The sequence below is a fragment of the Hibiscus syriacus genome, unplaced genomic scaffold, assembly GCF_006381635.1.
Source record: "Hibiscus syriacus cultivar Baekdansim isolate YM2019G1 unplaced genomic scaffold, ASM638163v2 tig00110548_pilon, whole genome shotgun sequence".
Lineage (NCBI taxonomy): Eukaryota > Viridiplantae > Streptophyta > Magnoliopsida > Malvales > Malvaceae > Hibiscus > Hibiscus syriacus.
This window is the reverse complement of record NW_024062775.1, coordinates 3,829,945-3,846,324: the sequence shown is the minus strand read 5'-3', so window position 1 is coordinate 3,846,324 and position 16,380 is coordinate 3,829,945. Positions and strand designations below refer to the sequence as shown.

General features: G+C 34.3%; 1 pseudogene; it reads right to left on the bottom strand.

Annotated features, from left to right (window-relative positions):
• Positions 1 to 121: 121 nt before the first annotated feature.
• LOC120130607 lies at positions 122 to 3,177 on the bottom strand (annotated as a pseudogene).
• Positions 3,178 to 16,380: the final 13,203 nt, after the last annotated feature.

Genomic DNA, 16,380 nt, shown 5'->3' with positions numbered 1-16,380 from the left:
AAAACCCATAAATATTTGTCAAGTAGAAGAAGTCATTCATCTCCGCTTCCCTTTTTACAGATGCTAGCTTACATATGTACTTTAGCAACAGTGTTAAGTTTTACTATTAAGTGTTAGTATGTAGTTCAGTATACAAAGCTCACCAACCCCAAATCCATGAACTCCTTTTCTAGCCAATGCATCGAAATATAATTCTCAACGGTTTAAAAGCAGTCTGAAAGTGAAATCATAAGGCATTAGCCGCACGAGTTGTGAAAGGGGCTCTTTCCCTTTTCTCTCCAAGCATTTCACTGCTTCCTCCCTTCATCCGGCAGCTGCAGACAAACCCAATCTATCAATGATTTTGAATCCTTTGCAAAGTCTAGCAGATACCAATCCAAAAGCTTTGGAATTATCAATTCGTTTGTTCTCGACATCCCCACTGCTGCCCGCAGGTAGTCTCTCTTTGCTGTTTCCAACTCTACATTGACAAGAGCCGCCGTGTATACTCTCACCTTCGTTACCGAAACCGGCATTAAAAGAATGAGCCCGAAGTTGTATATATTCGTTTGCATAGAGGATTGGTTAGTTTAACAATGAGTGTTTCCGACTGTCAATGAAAGGAGATCGATTTCAAAGCAAACTTACAGCAGGAGATGACCAGCTTCCACATGCAAGAGCAAATGTAACCAAGGGTTCGGACCACTCGAGATCGAACATATTGCGTGCTTTCACCTCATCACTTTTCGCTGCTTTAGGACAGGTCTTTAATAGAAAGAAAAGGGATATATTTCCAGTTAGCGATATAAATTGTTTCAAGCAAAAAGATTATGGATGAATTTAATCCTACCCTGCAAAAGTACATATACAAGAAAGAACACTTTTTTATACTTACAAATTTCAAATGGAAAGGCAGTCTTAATATAGAATGCTCAATTGTTATTGCATTTAGCAAGTGTCCTCCCACAACTATTGTAGCCTGGGGCACCATAAACATAGACGAATGTTAAGTCGAAGAATCCAAAAGCCGATGTCAACAGTAGCTCAAAATAGCAACCTTTTGCATTAGTGCTACAACTGTTTCAGGAAACTCAAGAACCCCATGCTCCAAAATTGCCTAACAGGCACATTGCAAAAGAATTATGCTCTTGCTTTTTGCATATTAAGATCGACAAACATATCTTGATCCCAGAACGTATTGAAACTTTAATCAAAATAGACATACTTACATTCATCATGCAGGAATTATAAGTGTTTATCCAAAATGCAAGCTTCTGCTGGTGGCTGAGTAGAAATGTGACAATAACATATTATGCAAGAGAAGCCAACCCAAGACCTTACTTTAGTTTATGGATTAGAAACAAAGCATTTGTACTCCGGTTTAGGAAGAAGGTTTTCGCTTCAATTGCACAAAGATGTTTATAGGGGCCAATATCTCTACTTTTCAAATCTGAACAGATACCGTATGGGTCTTGGAATTCGCTTTCTGTAGGTAAAGTCCTGGATTCTACGGCTTTATCTTTCGAGGTGCTCAACCTTGCAAGAATGCTAAACAAGCACCTTACAATATCCTCAGATATTTTGTTTGGTGTAAAATCAGCTTCTGACATTTTATCATCTGATGAACTTGAAGGGCTTCCTTGTGCACTTTCCTGGTTTGCTAATCTACCATCTAGCTGGACAGTAAGAAAACCCCACAATTCATAAAACCACAATGAAGCGAAAAACAACGCTTCTTTTAACCAGAAATCAGTACATACGCGCACCTTAAGAGAATCCAAACATTTTCTGCTGATTCAAGCTTGGTTGGAAGTCTCTTTACCGGAGTCACAATGTTGGGAACTTTCTTATCCAGAGATTTTTTATCATTCAAAGCATTGCCAAATAATCGGTTTTCTTTTCCTGTGACACCTCCAGAAGCAGAATAGGATTTTGTGGAACCTTGTCTCCCATTTGTCGGCCTGCTAAAGCACTTCCAGATTGATAGTGAACCGTATCCGGAGGCGATAGTTTTCTGCTTGAAACATTTCTGGAGAGAGATGGTTGAGTCCTAGAAATGGTTTGTACCGGACTCATCTCGTTCACTGACAAAGACTTTGAGCGCTGGTGCTTAGTACTTCGAGCCGGAGACTGCTCAACGGTGAATTCTACCGATTTCTCCATATTCCTCTTGGAAGATGCATAGACAGCCTCTTGATAAAGGCCTTGCCTAAAATTCACTACTTGCTCTTCAAGCCTAATAACTTCCTCTTCCAAAACAGCTACCTCAGCAAGTAACTCTAGTGTCTGAAAAAACCCTCAGAAAAGAAAAACAATTCACTCTTGAAACTGAACTTTACATAAAAACATGTAGAAATTTCCGATTTTCAAGTATCAGAACGATTCTTCCTCAAATGCAGCATGCAGTTAAGTTACTTACATATGGAGTTAGGTAAGAAGGAAGCCGAGGAAGGGCCCCTAAAGGTCTAGTAAAAGCTCTCTCCAAAGCTCTATGCACATTCTCTTCATGTCTAAGCTTCCTGTTTAGCTTATCAACCTGCAAATCATACCAATAACACCTCAAATTTGTTAAAAAAACGAAAGAAAAAAGTAGGAGAAAATCAATTGAATACACTAAAAGAGTATAATATTTGATTACATCTTGTAATAAGGCTATTTCCCTTTCCCTATTTGATGTTCTCCTATTTGTCACTGCTTTGCTGGTACCAAGTGCTCTACTTCCCTGACTCTTCTCCATCTTCTCCTTCTTTGTATAATCCTAAGGCAAAAAAAAAATGGTAGATTTCAGAGAAGAAAAAGATTTATACAAAGAAATAATTGAAATAAAGAAACTTGAAGAATACACTAATCACTTCTCTTTTTATGACACGAGGAAATTTAAACAATTTCAGAAGAGGGAAATTCAAATTTTCTTCAAAGTTTCCACTTGTAATCCCCAAATAATCAATCTTTGGACATTCAAAATGACAAATAACAAAGAAACCCAAATCTTGTAAAAACAAATTAAAGGTGGAAATAAAAAGAGGGAAGAGGGAAGAGGGAAGAGGGAAGAGGGAAGAGAGAAGAGAGAAGTTACTTTATTGTAGTGCCTGCCAAGATTTAAAGGAGCTTTCATGGACTGAAGAGTGGTGCGGACTCTTGTATTAATCTTCTCTTCTTTTTTCCTTTTTCTTTCGATTTAAAGAATCAAAATCCAAAAAAAAAAAAACACCCCAACAATGCAACAAATGTCTACACTTTTACTACTACTAATAATAATATTCCCATGACCTGAAAGAAGCAATGCAAGCAAAAGTAAGAAAGCAAAGCAATAGTCATTGAAACTACTCTGAAACGAAATTAAAAATAAAATGCGGGAATGATAAAGAAAAGAAATTTCTTTGAATGCCCTTTGTTTATTTCTAAGTTGCAGAGCGGGAAACCTTGAAAGTAAAGCGACCAGGAAACACTAATGCCTCCTGGGTTTTTTACACCGCAAGTTTTTGTTTTTTTATATACTAAAAAAAAGTGGATCAAAGCTTTGTATTACTGTAGAATACTAATATAAAAGTATTGAAAAGAGTGAAGAAGCAGAGAAAACGACGAGGATTGGAGCTTCAAATCGCTATTGAATCCAAGAACAGCGTAACAAATGGGGTAGTTCTGCGGTGCGGCGTCTAAAACACGGTTAATATATGACGTGATCGGTTAAATAATTGATCGGTTAAAATTTATACCGATTATGTTATATTATTTAACCGGAAATATTATAAAGTACAATAACATACTAGGTAGCGCTTATATAATGTAATAGGTAGTGCTTATATTTACCTATTTTATAAGTAAACCGGTATATTTATACCGATAGTATTACAAATTTACCTATTACATTATATTATATTGAAAGTGTCCATACTTTTTATAAAAATGATCGATACTTCTTTAAAGTTATGTAATTTATGTTTCAATTTTTTTAATAGTGTTTCATGTTTTCCACCTACAATATTAATTTAATAATTTCATTTGCACAAAAAATTATTTGATTATTTGATATTTTATAAAATATTATTTAGAATTTTTAATTTAATAATAATATATATCGTAACGTAAAAAAAATCATTAGACGCCTATAATTACTAAATTAATATCTTAAACTCACTCAAAAGATAACCTTAAATTAATGTTTTCCACAGTGAAAAAAGTATGGACACTTTTATAAAAAGGATAGACACTTTATATATAACCACTACCTATTACATTATATAAACGATACCTATTACATTATATAAGCGCTACCTATTACATCATATTTTTACTATTATATTGAAAGTGTCCATACTTTTTATAAAAAGGATCGATACTTCTTTTAAAGTTATGTAATTTATGTTTCAATTTTTTTTAATAGTGTTTCATGTTTTCTACCTACAATATTAATTTAATAATTTCATTTGCACAAAAAATTATTTGATTTTTTGATATTTTATAAATATTATTTAGAATTTTAATTTAACAACATTAACCAAAGATAATAATAAATATGTAATATATATGTTTATTATTTTTAATTTAATAATATATACAACATCAAACACATTCCAAGCTATAAATTACAAGCTAAGAACACTTGAAGAAGCAAGAGAACAACTATCCAAGCAATCAAAAACGAGAAAATCCCAACATGATAACAACTGAACATATCATATCAATGTTCAAATTCAAGTTGTAGATTTTGATTTCCTTTTGTTTGGCATCATATGAGATTTGAATTTTAATTTCCTTTTGCTTGGCACCATACGAGCTTTGGATTTTGATGAGCATCAGAAGTATTTCGGACTTATGATTTGGGTGGTACTCAGAAGCATTTCGGACTTATGATTTTAGTTGCTATTTGTTTACCACCCAGATCATACGCCCGAAACGTTTCTGACGCTTTAAAGTTGACCAAAAAATACAATGGTCGGGATTTCCCTCGCGTTTAAACGTTGGAAAAAAACAATGGAAATTAGGAATAATCAATGATAACATGCATATTGGCTTGGGCTAATATTTATAGTGGAGCCGAAATATATATTGAAATTCAAACTCAAATTGAAATTTAAATTCAAACTCCAATTACATATGAAATGAATTTGAAATGCAGTGTTAAATTGTACATGAAAATTGCATAATTGATTCATACTGTTCAAGTAACATGCTTTATGAACCATCAAGCTAAAAGACAATATTGATTGAGTTCAAAGCTGAGTTGTGAGTTGATGGAGTTGTCACACTTGTCACATGGTTGGAATAAAGTAATTTGATTTAATAATTTTATTTGCACAAAAAATTATTTGATTGTTTTGATATTTTATAAAATAATATTTAGAATTTGTAATTTAATAATAATATATCGTAACGTAAAAAATAAATCATTAGACGCCTATAATTACTAAATTAATATCTTAAAACTCACTCAAAAGATAACCTTAAATTAATATTTTCCACAGTGAAAAAAGTATGAACACTTTTATAAAAAGGATAGACACTTTACAATATAACCACTGCCTATTACATTATATAAACGATACCTATTACATTATATAAGCGCTATCTATTACATCATATTTTTACCTATTATATTGAAAGTGTCCATACTTTTTATAAAAAGGATCGATACTTCTTTTAAAGTTATGTAATTTATGTTTCAATTTTTTTTAATAGTGTTTCATGTTTTCCACCTACAATATTAATTTAATAATTTCATTTGCACAAAAAATTATTTGATTTTTTGATATTTTATAAAATAATATTTAGAATTTGTAATTTAATAATAATATATCGTAACGTAAAAAATAAATCATTAGACGCCTATAATTACTAAATTAATATCTTAAAACTCACTCAAAAGATAACCTTAAATTAATGTTTTCCACAGTGAAAAAAATATGGATACTTTTATAAAATGGATAGATACTTTACAATATAACCACTACCTATTACATTATATAAACGATACCTATTACATTATATAAGCGCTACCTATTACATCATATGTTTACCTATTATATTGAAAGTGTTCATACTTTTTATAAAAAGGATCGATACTTTTTTTAAAAGTTATGTAATTTATGTTTCAATTTTTTTAACAGTGTTTCATGTTTTCCACCTACAATATTAATTTAATAATTTCATTTACACAAAAAATTATTTGATTGTTTTGATATTTTATAAAATAATATTTATAATTTAAATTTAACAACATTAACCAAAATAATAATAAATATGTAATATATATGTTTATTGTTTTAATTTAATAATAATATATACCGTAACATAAAAAATAAATCATTAGACGCCTATAATTACTAAATTAATATCTTAAAACTCACTCAAAAGATGTATATACCTAAATATGTAGTTAACAAACATACCTAATATGTAGTTATTGTACATACCTAAATTTAATGATATATATACTTGTAGTTATTGTACATACCTAAATATGTACTGCGAATTTAATGTTGTACCCACCCTTTAACTACCACTACCAATGCCACATCCTATTGAAAGCAGCACGACTGAAACATGTTCAAAATGAACATTTGCTTACATCTCCATCAACTCCTGGAGCACTGAACTTGCACAACAAAATTTTTGTCATGGATAATACTGATGTAGACAATGTTAAGCCAACCGAGGAATGCCATGAAGTACATAATGTTGATGAATCTGACAGATTGGTTGGTCAGCTCTTCTGTTCACGTGATCAAGCTTGGCACTTTTACAAGGGATTCGCACGGGAACATGGGTTTAGTGCACGTAAGGGAACAACACGGCTTGACGTGGAAGGGAATGTGAAGACACAAGAATTTTGTTGTTCCAAAGAAGGGTTTCGAGTATCAAAAGTCAATATTGTTGATCGTCAACGTGCTCATACGCCAGTCACAAGAACAGGATGTAAGGCTAGAGTCGTAGTTACAGCAACAAATACAAACGATCAGTGGGTTATAAGTAAGTCTGATCAGAAACATAATCATGCATTGTGCATATCTGCTATGACACCATTTATGTGTTCTAATAGAGTTGTAAGTAAGGCTGATATCGATGAGGCAACAACATTGAAAGAGGTCGGTGTTGGCATGTCACAAGTAACAAACTATTTAACGCAGCAGGCAGGGGGCTATCATAATGTTGGATTTACACATAAAGACCTCTACAATGCACTTTAAAGAGGTAAAGCAAAGGAAATCGTCGATGGGGATGTGAATCCGCTTATTGCCTACTTTGATTATAAGAAACATGATGATCCCGGGTTTTTTATGACATACTCGGTAGATGAATCGGGGGCATTGTATAATCTTATTTGGTCGGATTCTACATCGAGATCGGATTACACATGCTTCGGTGATGTAATTGCGTTCGACACAACGTACAAAGATAATTTGTATGGTCGACCAATTATGCCTATTGTTGGTGTCAATCATCACCATAACACAATTGTGTTTGCCACTGCCATAATCGCTGACGAGACGTCTCAATCTTTCGAGTGGGTGCTACAGAATTTTTTAGAAGCCATGATGAATAAATCACCTATTTCCGTTGTAACCGATGGGGATAGGGCAATGCAGAGGGCTATCAAATATGTTATCCCTTATGCTAAGCACAGATTATGTTCTTGGCATCTTTCTCGCAATGCACAAGCTAACATTGGTGACCCAAAGTTTACAGCAGCATTCTCAAAATGCATGGCTTCCTGGTGGACAACCAAGGAATTTGATATTCAATGGCGTTCGATTGTTTCAGAATTCAACGTCCAAAAGCATCCATGGGTGATTGAGAAGGGAAATACACGACACTTATGGGCACAAGCATATCTAACCGGTAATTTCTTTGCCAATATTCGCTCAACACAAAGGTGCGAGTCTATGAATGCTTCACTAGCTATTGCACTAAAACACAAGAAGACATATTTAGATGTTGTTCGTGCAATTGAAGATGGAATTAGTAGAATGCGTATGAACGAGTTGAAAGCGGATTACTTAAGTTCCCATACGAAGCCCTTCCAGATCACAAAACTGGTCGACCTTGAAAGCCATGCCGCTGCGATTTTTACCCGCGAATCTTTTCGTGTGTTCCAAGATGAACTTATACGGGAGACATTGTACCGGATTGAGGCAGAGATTAAGTCCTTATCATATGAATGCCAACATTATATTTTGTCAAAGTACGCAGAAAAAAATAGGAAATTTGAAATTAGTTTTGATTCTCGTACGAAAACTCTAATTTGCTCCTGCAAAAAATTCGAGACTGTTGGACTTCCGTGTTGCCATCAACTTCACATTTTGAAGCAATTGGACTACACATATTTTCCCGGGACTTTGATTCAAAGTAGGTGGACTAATGATGCGAAGGCTTCTGCACCCAGCTATGTTGATTTGAATGTGTCTCCAGAAGTGATGCAAATGGCAAGGTTCGCTGCTCTACGTTCAACGTCAAGTAGGTTATGCTACATTGCATCAAAGACAGATGAGTCTTTCAAAACCGCAAGAGATGAGATGAAAAAACTAATAGAAGAATTAGAAAACTCGTTTGGTTTGAATCATTCAGTCAACCAGAGCATTGTAGTAAACAATGTTCGTGACCCTCAACGAAAACAACGCAAGCGAAAAGAAGTGCCGAAGAACAAGGTCGAGAAGAAAATTAGGCGATGTGGGTACTGCAACGGTGAGGGGCATAACAAACTAACATGTCCTCAAGTCAAGCTCAGTTTGAGTACAAGCACACAGCCTACATCAACTGATTTTTTCGAAGACGGAATGGAATGAAAACGATCTCCATATAATATATCGTAAGTATCAACATGACTCCTATTGTATGTACATATAAATATTTTGAATGAAGGAAGAAAAACCGCGTTACTTAAAATTACCGACACTTTTTTAAATGGTATCGACACATTTTTCTTCCAATCTGGACATAAAGTACCGACACAATATTATAAAGTGTCGATATAGGTTGTAGACCTATTCGCTCATAAAACCGGTATATTTATACCGGTTATATTACAAAATTATCTATTACATTATAAATCTGGGTTCCGATGTGTAAATGTCGATACTTTTTTAAATCGTATCGACACATTTTTCTTCCAATATGGACATAAAGTACCGACACAATATTAAAAAGTGTCGATATAGGTTGTAGACCTATTCGCGCATAAAACCGGTATATTTATACCGATAACATTGCAAATTTACCTATTTTATTATAATATGTTGAAAGTGTCCATACTTTTTATAAAAAGGATCGATACTTTTTTTAAAGATATGTAATTTATGTTTCAATTTTTTTTAAGTATGTTTCATGTTTTCCACCTACAATATTAATTTAATAATTTCATTTGCACAAAAAATTAGTTGATTGTTTTGATATTTTATAAAATAATATTAAGAATTTTTAATTTCATGAATTACCTAACTCGTTTGATGTCGTTGACGTAATTCGTTACGCAACATGGAGACTTCACGTTGCAATGATGAAATATCGGATCGCATTCCACTCACAAGGGAATCAATATGCTCCCGAAAATTGACCATGTATTCCATCACGGTCTTAATTGTGACATTCTCTGCAACTGGAGCTTCTTCCATCATTGCGTCTCCACTTGGTTGCTCTTCTTCATGGCCAACGGGGTCCATTTCATCCCTCTCTTGATCTAATCCGACCTCCTTGACACGTTTCCAACCGAGTTTTTCAACAAAATCATATCCCGCTTTTTTAATAAATACCATGTCAATCTTGCGGGTTAATCGAACATGGGCGTCATGCGAAAAATCAACTTCCTTCTTCTTCAACAGATGGGTGATGACACATCCATATGGTAGTGTAGTTAAAATTGTTGCTCCCTTTGTGACCATATATACAATTGTATTAAATATGAGTTTTGCAATGTTTGGAGCCGTTTTGGATTTATACTTTGCTATCCACCAATAATCGCTGTCTCGAAACGTTGAATGTTTTCCCCCACTAGGCCGGATATACCATGTGAGCATTTTGTGAAACACTCTCGACTCTACATCGAGGTGAATTGGGCTATTTCTAGTTACCCGTTTAATTGTAGACCAATCTACACCATTTTTATCTGAATCCCCTGTATTCGCTACACCTAAACCATCCGCAATAGTTTCTGGAGATATATATATATCCTTCCCCATGACATGTGTATTAATTCCTATTATATTAGTCTTATTAGGCTCGTGCTGTAAGGAAGCATTGTTGTAGAAGACTCTAACTAGGTTGGGATAATATCTTGGTTCTACACCAAGGAATTCAAGCCAACCCCAAGATGTAAATGTGGATTTAAAACTAAATGCATATTTATCATCAAACAAGAAACCCAGGTCAATGACACGTTCGGGACGAATCTTCCTTACTTTAAAACTCGTCTGCCATCTTTGTTTCTCCATGTCGGATCTAAAGTTCAGAGTTTCGAAGGACCTGATTTCCTCAGAAGAATCGTTTGTTACAGAAGGAGGTGGTTGAGAAGAACTGGGTTGAGAAGAGCTTTGAGAAAGACCTCGCTTCTGACGCTGACGTTTTGGAGCCATTTTGGTTGGATGCTACCCCTATTACAATGGAACACAAACACATTCAGGAAAAAAACTCCAATATAGAAATCAATCAAACCCATAAAATATCGATAAATTTACCTGAATATCTGATCGTCACTTATGATAACGGTAGAAGAAAGAGGAAGATCTGCCTGCTTGCCTTTATGTTTAGGGTTTCTCGATTAAGAGTACTATATATCGTAAACGGTGGAAAAACACTTGATATTTAAATTAGTATCGACACAAACTATAACGTGTCGACACATTATTTAGACATATTCTCTCATAATACCGGTATACTTGTACCGGTTAGATTGAAAATTACATATTACATTATACTTTTGGGTTCGATGATTTTGGGATCGACACTTTTTATATATGGATCGACACTTTATGGGTGCACCCTGTTTTCCATTCATTCTGGAAAAAAAATATCGACACAAACTATATTAGTGTCGACACATTATTTAGACATATTCTCTCATAAAACCGGTATAATTGTACCGGTTAGATTGAAAAATTACATATTACATTATACTTTTGGGTTCGATGATTTTGGGATCGACACTTTTATATATGGATCGACACTTTATGGGTGCACCCTGTTTTTCATTCATTCTGGAAAAAAAATATCGACACAAACTATATTAGTGTCGACACATTATTTAGACATATTCTCTCATAAAACCGGTAGACTTGTACCGGTTAGATTGAAAAATTACATATTACATTATACTTTTGGTTTTCAATGATTTTGGGATCGACACTTTTTATATATGGATCGACACTTTATGGGTGCACCCTGTTTTCCATTCATTCTGGGAAAAAAATATCGACACAAACTATATTAGTGTCGACACATTATTTAGACATATTCTCTCATAAAACCGGTAGACTTGTACCGGTTAGATTGAAAAATTACATATTACATTATACTTTTGGTTTTCGATGTTTTTGGGATTGACACTTTTTATATATGGATCGACACTTTATGGGTGCACCCTGTTGGCCATATTGTAAATTTGCCTTTTACTTCAAAGTATCAACATGACCCTTAATGTGTATAAGAAACATGTACAACAACATACTGCTAACTTTTCTCATCTCATTCATAATTATATTCACATACAAAAATATAAATCGTATACAAAATTATAAATCTTATACAAAATTAACCCTACATTTACATCATTGCATCCTTTTGTTATTCCTATGTAATATTGCAGCTTTTGTTATCTCCTGTCTTCGTTCATTTTGATTGTGGCTTACGAGATCGTTTAATATTCGCGATCGATCCCAGTCTCCAACAACCTATATTCAAATTGTCAGAACGTTAAGTATTGTCAACTACAGCATTCAATCTACGACTTTTAACAATTTTACCACAAACGATTTTTTCTATCCACTTACAAAATCACCAGTTGCCCCTGTAGAACCGATCGATTCCATCCACATCAACACATATATGCCGCAATCATGTCTGTTTCAAAATTTGAAAACCACACATGTCAATTATGATGAATACTGCATAAATTAAGCTTTCTATTTGTGATAACATCTCATACCCATTCAATTGCTTATTCTTCTTATGCTCCACAAATTTGAAATTTTTCAAGGGATACTTTCCTAGAGATCCACAGGACTCAACCCAAATGCGTTTCTTATTATAAGAATCTAATATTTTAATCTGCATTAAAATAGAAGAAGTTATGCACCAAAAAAATTATGCATTATAATTTACATAATGTCCTTTCATACATACATACATACCAATCTCTTAGCATCCTTCACTCTCTGTTTAGCTGCTTCAGTTGTAAACATACTATCATATATTGTTACAACACGATCTACCATATCCAACACCAACAGATACCAATGTGAATTATGGTAGTTTATTGTGATCATGATCTGCAACAAATTTCACACCCAATTTGACAAAATTCAACATTCTATATCCGAAAACATCATATGCAATTGGTATGGTGTCTTACCTTCTCACAGTCGGTGAATTTCACATAGTTATCCAATATGACACCCCAGAAGGTAGAAATACTCTCAACACTTTCTTTGTTGTTGGCATACAACGCCTGTTGCTGTAATTACACAACAAACATTATTAATTTACCGTCTATAACACTACTTTTCAATATTATTAATTTAACTCACCACTAAGAGGTATGGAAGGTAGCCAATCCTCCGGAGTGACTTTTGAGAATCGTAGCATATGGTCCAGGCGAGCAAATCGATAACCTAACAAAATTAATTACACAATCAGAACATATTCAATAAGTTTTAACATTTTCTACTTTCTACTTACCACGCCGCCAACCCATTCCGTAGGCTTCAACGTTGCAACGTCGTATACAGTAGCGAATTGATTTCCCATTGAGATTACAGAATATCTGTATGAATCATTAGGATTAATATGTTGTCATGAAATATTTAAATATCACTCACAAAATATATTTCACTTACCCCGATTCTAACTCGCTATTCCATACATAATCACAAATTGCAGCTTCGATGTCATCAATTCCGCTTGGAATATCCGCTTTTCAACCTACAATTTTGCATACAAATTTTGTCACAACAACATAATAAAAATAAAATTAAGTATTCTTTTATTAAACTTACCTTCTGCTTCTTCTTCTGGGGTGCAGGACATTCCGAATCCAAAACTGCTGCTATAACACTCTCCGGTGTATAAATGACATCGACTTCCTTCCTCCTCATTTCTTCCATCTCTTCTTCTTTCTCCTCCCTCTTTTCTTCTTCATATTTTTTTAGTTCATCGTACTTTTTTTCTACATAGCTCTTCATCTCTTTTATTTCACCCTTCAATTGAGCTCCTTCATCCGAGTATTTATCAACCACCCCCTTCACCCCCGTAAGTTCACTCCTCAAATCCACAACCTCCTTCACCACTCCCTCAAATTTTTCTCCCGTCACCATCTTATATCACCCCTTAACACCCCAACTTCTTTCACCACTTCACCCCTCAACACCTCTACTTCTTTCACCACTCCATCTATTTTTCCTTCCACTACCCCCTTATGCCTCTCAAGTGTATCTTCGACTCTCTCGAGTTTCTCTACGACTCGATCAAGTTTCTCTTCGACTCTTGATTGTCTTTGCATGATTTCAAATTGGATTTTTTTGATATCAGCCAATTCAGACATCAAAATGTCGAAGTTACTATGTTTTCCCTCACCGTCGTCCCACTCACCGTCATCCCCCAATACAACCATCCCTCATTTCTTCTCCTCTGCCTCCACTGCCTCCTCTACATCCTTGCCAATAACCTTCAAAATTAAATTACAATATTAAGACATTGATTATATTCTTAATATTATTTAATTACATTTATTACCATTTCTTGCTTCTTCCCTCTATCCAACTTCAACTTCACCATCACTCTAACCACCTCTTCCTTCCCCATGCACGGATGCGTGCCACTCCGGTTCTTTCATAAGCCGGCACTGCCTCACAGCCCGACCAAAAATCGAACAGTGCAACCTGCATTTATAATAAAATTTATATTTTTATATAAAAACACAAAAAAGTGATTCAACTCATTTACCTCTAAGATTGCTATGCACCCTTTGAGGTATCTCTGGCTGCCCTTTTTAAAGGTGATTATTGATTCAATCAATCTCGAATGGATATATTCAGCCCAATTGAATTCACCCTTCAAGCCTTCATCGCAAATGAGTTTCATATATTCCTTGTTCGTTGACGTATCACCCGTTGGACAAAGAAATATCCCGACAAGGTACAATAGAACTCGGGCCTTCAGCTCATCCCCCCAGTAAGATCCACTTTTGATATCCTCTTCAACTTCAGCATATGTCACCTTATGATTCAACCATATTTGGAGGCAAGTGCTTTCCAGTTCTTACTCCTACAGACTTCTATAACACTTTTGCCTTTGTTTTGTACCCCCAAGACGGCTGCAGCAGTCGATACCCCCAGAGGGAATGAATAATCACCATACTTAGCCATACATTGACTGACGTCAAATTGTGCCATCAAGGATCGACACAATTCCCTCCGAATAGGTCGATCCCTTACTCCGATCAACGATCCAAAACCTATTTCTCCTAGCACATTCAACTGACCCTTCTCCTTAAGGTGTTTAATTAATAAATTCACCTTTTTAATGCTGCATCTTGTCGACACTTCCTACATTTTTTAACAATATATAATGTTATAGTTCTTATATATTTTGTATCAACGTATTTACAAGTTTAATGAATACCTTATTTTCATGTGCTTTCCTCCGTTCTTTGTATTCTTTACTATCATTCCTTGACTGTGTGATGTAAGGTTCCTTTTCAGCATCACTCATTGAATTCCATTTGGACCTCACATCTTTTTTCACCTAATATTAAACATAAACGTTTCTTAATCAATACATTAACACTAAATACTAATACTACTCAATGTCAATTTCATTTTACATACCGAACCGCTCTGTGTGCCATTTCCCTTCATCCTTTTGCATTCGGCCATACTGTTAACATTTAAAATTTGTAATCAATTTAAAGTTTATCGATACTTTAATCCAATTACCATTTCAACAATAATAACAAAAAGACATTGATACTTACTAGAAGTACATATATCCACCCTTTGGTTGCTTTCGAGTCTCGGCCTCAATTTCAAAGTCATCTGCTCCACCAACAATTTTCCAACCCATTGACTCCATTTTTCCTTCATATATCAGTTTACGCAAATCAAATTATTTTGTTATATACACTTTATTCAATATACAAATATAGATAACTACTCTTGTGGTAAAACGGTTTTCTTCAAAAGAATTTGAATGGCCACACCAAAATGTGTCGGCACATTTATACAACCTATAATATCATTTTCTACCTATAATATTTAATAAAGTATCGACATTTATATTTTTCCTTGAATATCTATTTCTACCTGCAATCGGTCCCAAATGCTTCCTTACTCCAAAACCCCAAACAACACATAAAAAACCCTATCGCGATTACTGTAATAATAAAAAATTAGGGTTTCGACAACATACTTTTCGATTCGACTGCAGCAACAAACAAACAAACTTCGCTTTAGAAACGCCTTCTGAAATGCAGCAACAATTACGCTTCGATTTCAAAAACTCGTCCGTTCTATCTTTTTTCAGAGGATATTTAGCTATGGCCTTTATATTTTCATCGGATATGTTATTTATATTTAATCGATACAAATACAAAAGTGTCGATACTTTTATGTCAGGTGTCGATACTTTCGAAAGGATAATTACCTATTTCTTTGAAAGTGTCGATAATTTATTACACGTACTTACGAAAGTATCGACACTTTCAATATATCCGGTATCATTTTACCGGTTTTATCATTTTGATACCGGTTTTATCATATTTTTACCTGTTATATCGTTGTGGATCGATATATTTTTTTAAAGTATCGACACATTATAGGCGCTATAACTGCTTCTCTTTTAAATTCACAAAGTGTCGATCATTATATAAAGTATCGACACTTTTAATATATCCGGTAACGTTTTACCGGTTTTATCATTTTGTTACCGGTTTTATCATATTTTTACCTGGTATATCGTTTTGGATCGATACATTTTTTTTAAAGTATCGACACTTTATAGGATTTAAAACTGCTTCTCTTTTAAATTCACGAAGTGTCGATCCTTATATTAAAGTACCGACACTTTAAATGTATCCGGTAGCGCTTGACCGGTTTTATCATTTCTATACCGGTTTTGTCATAGTTTTACCTGTTATATCGTTTTGGATCGACACGAACCGGTAGCACAATTTTTTAATAATTCTTCATGACTTAGACC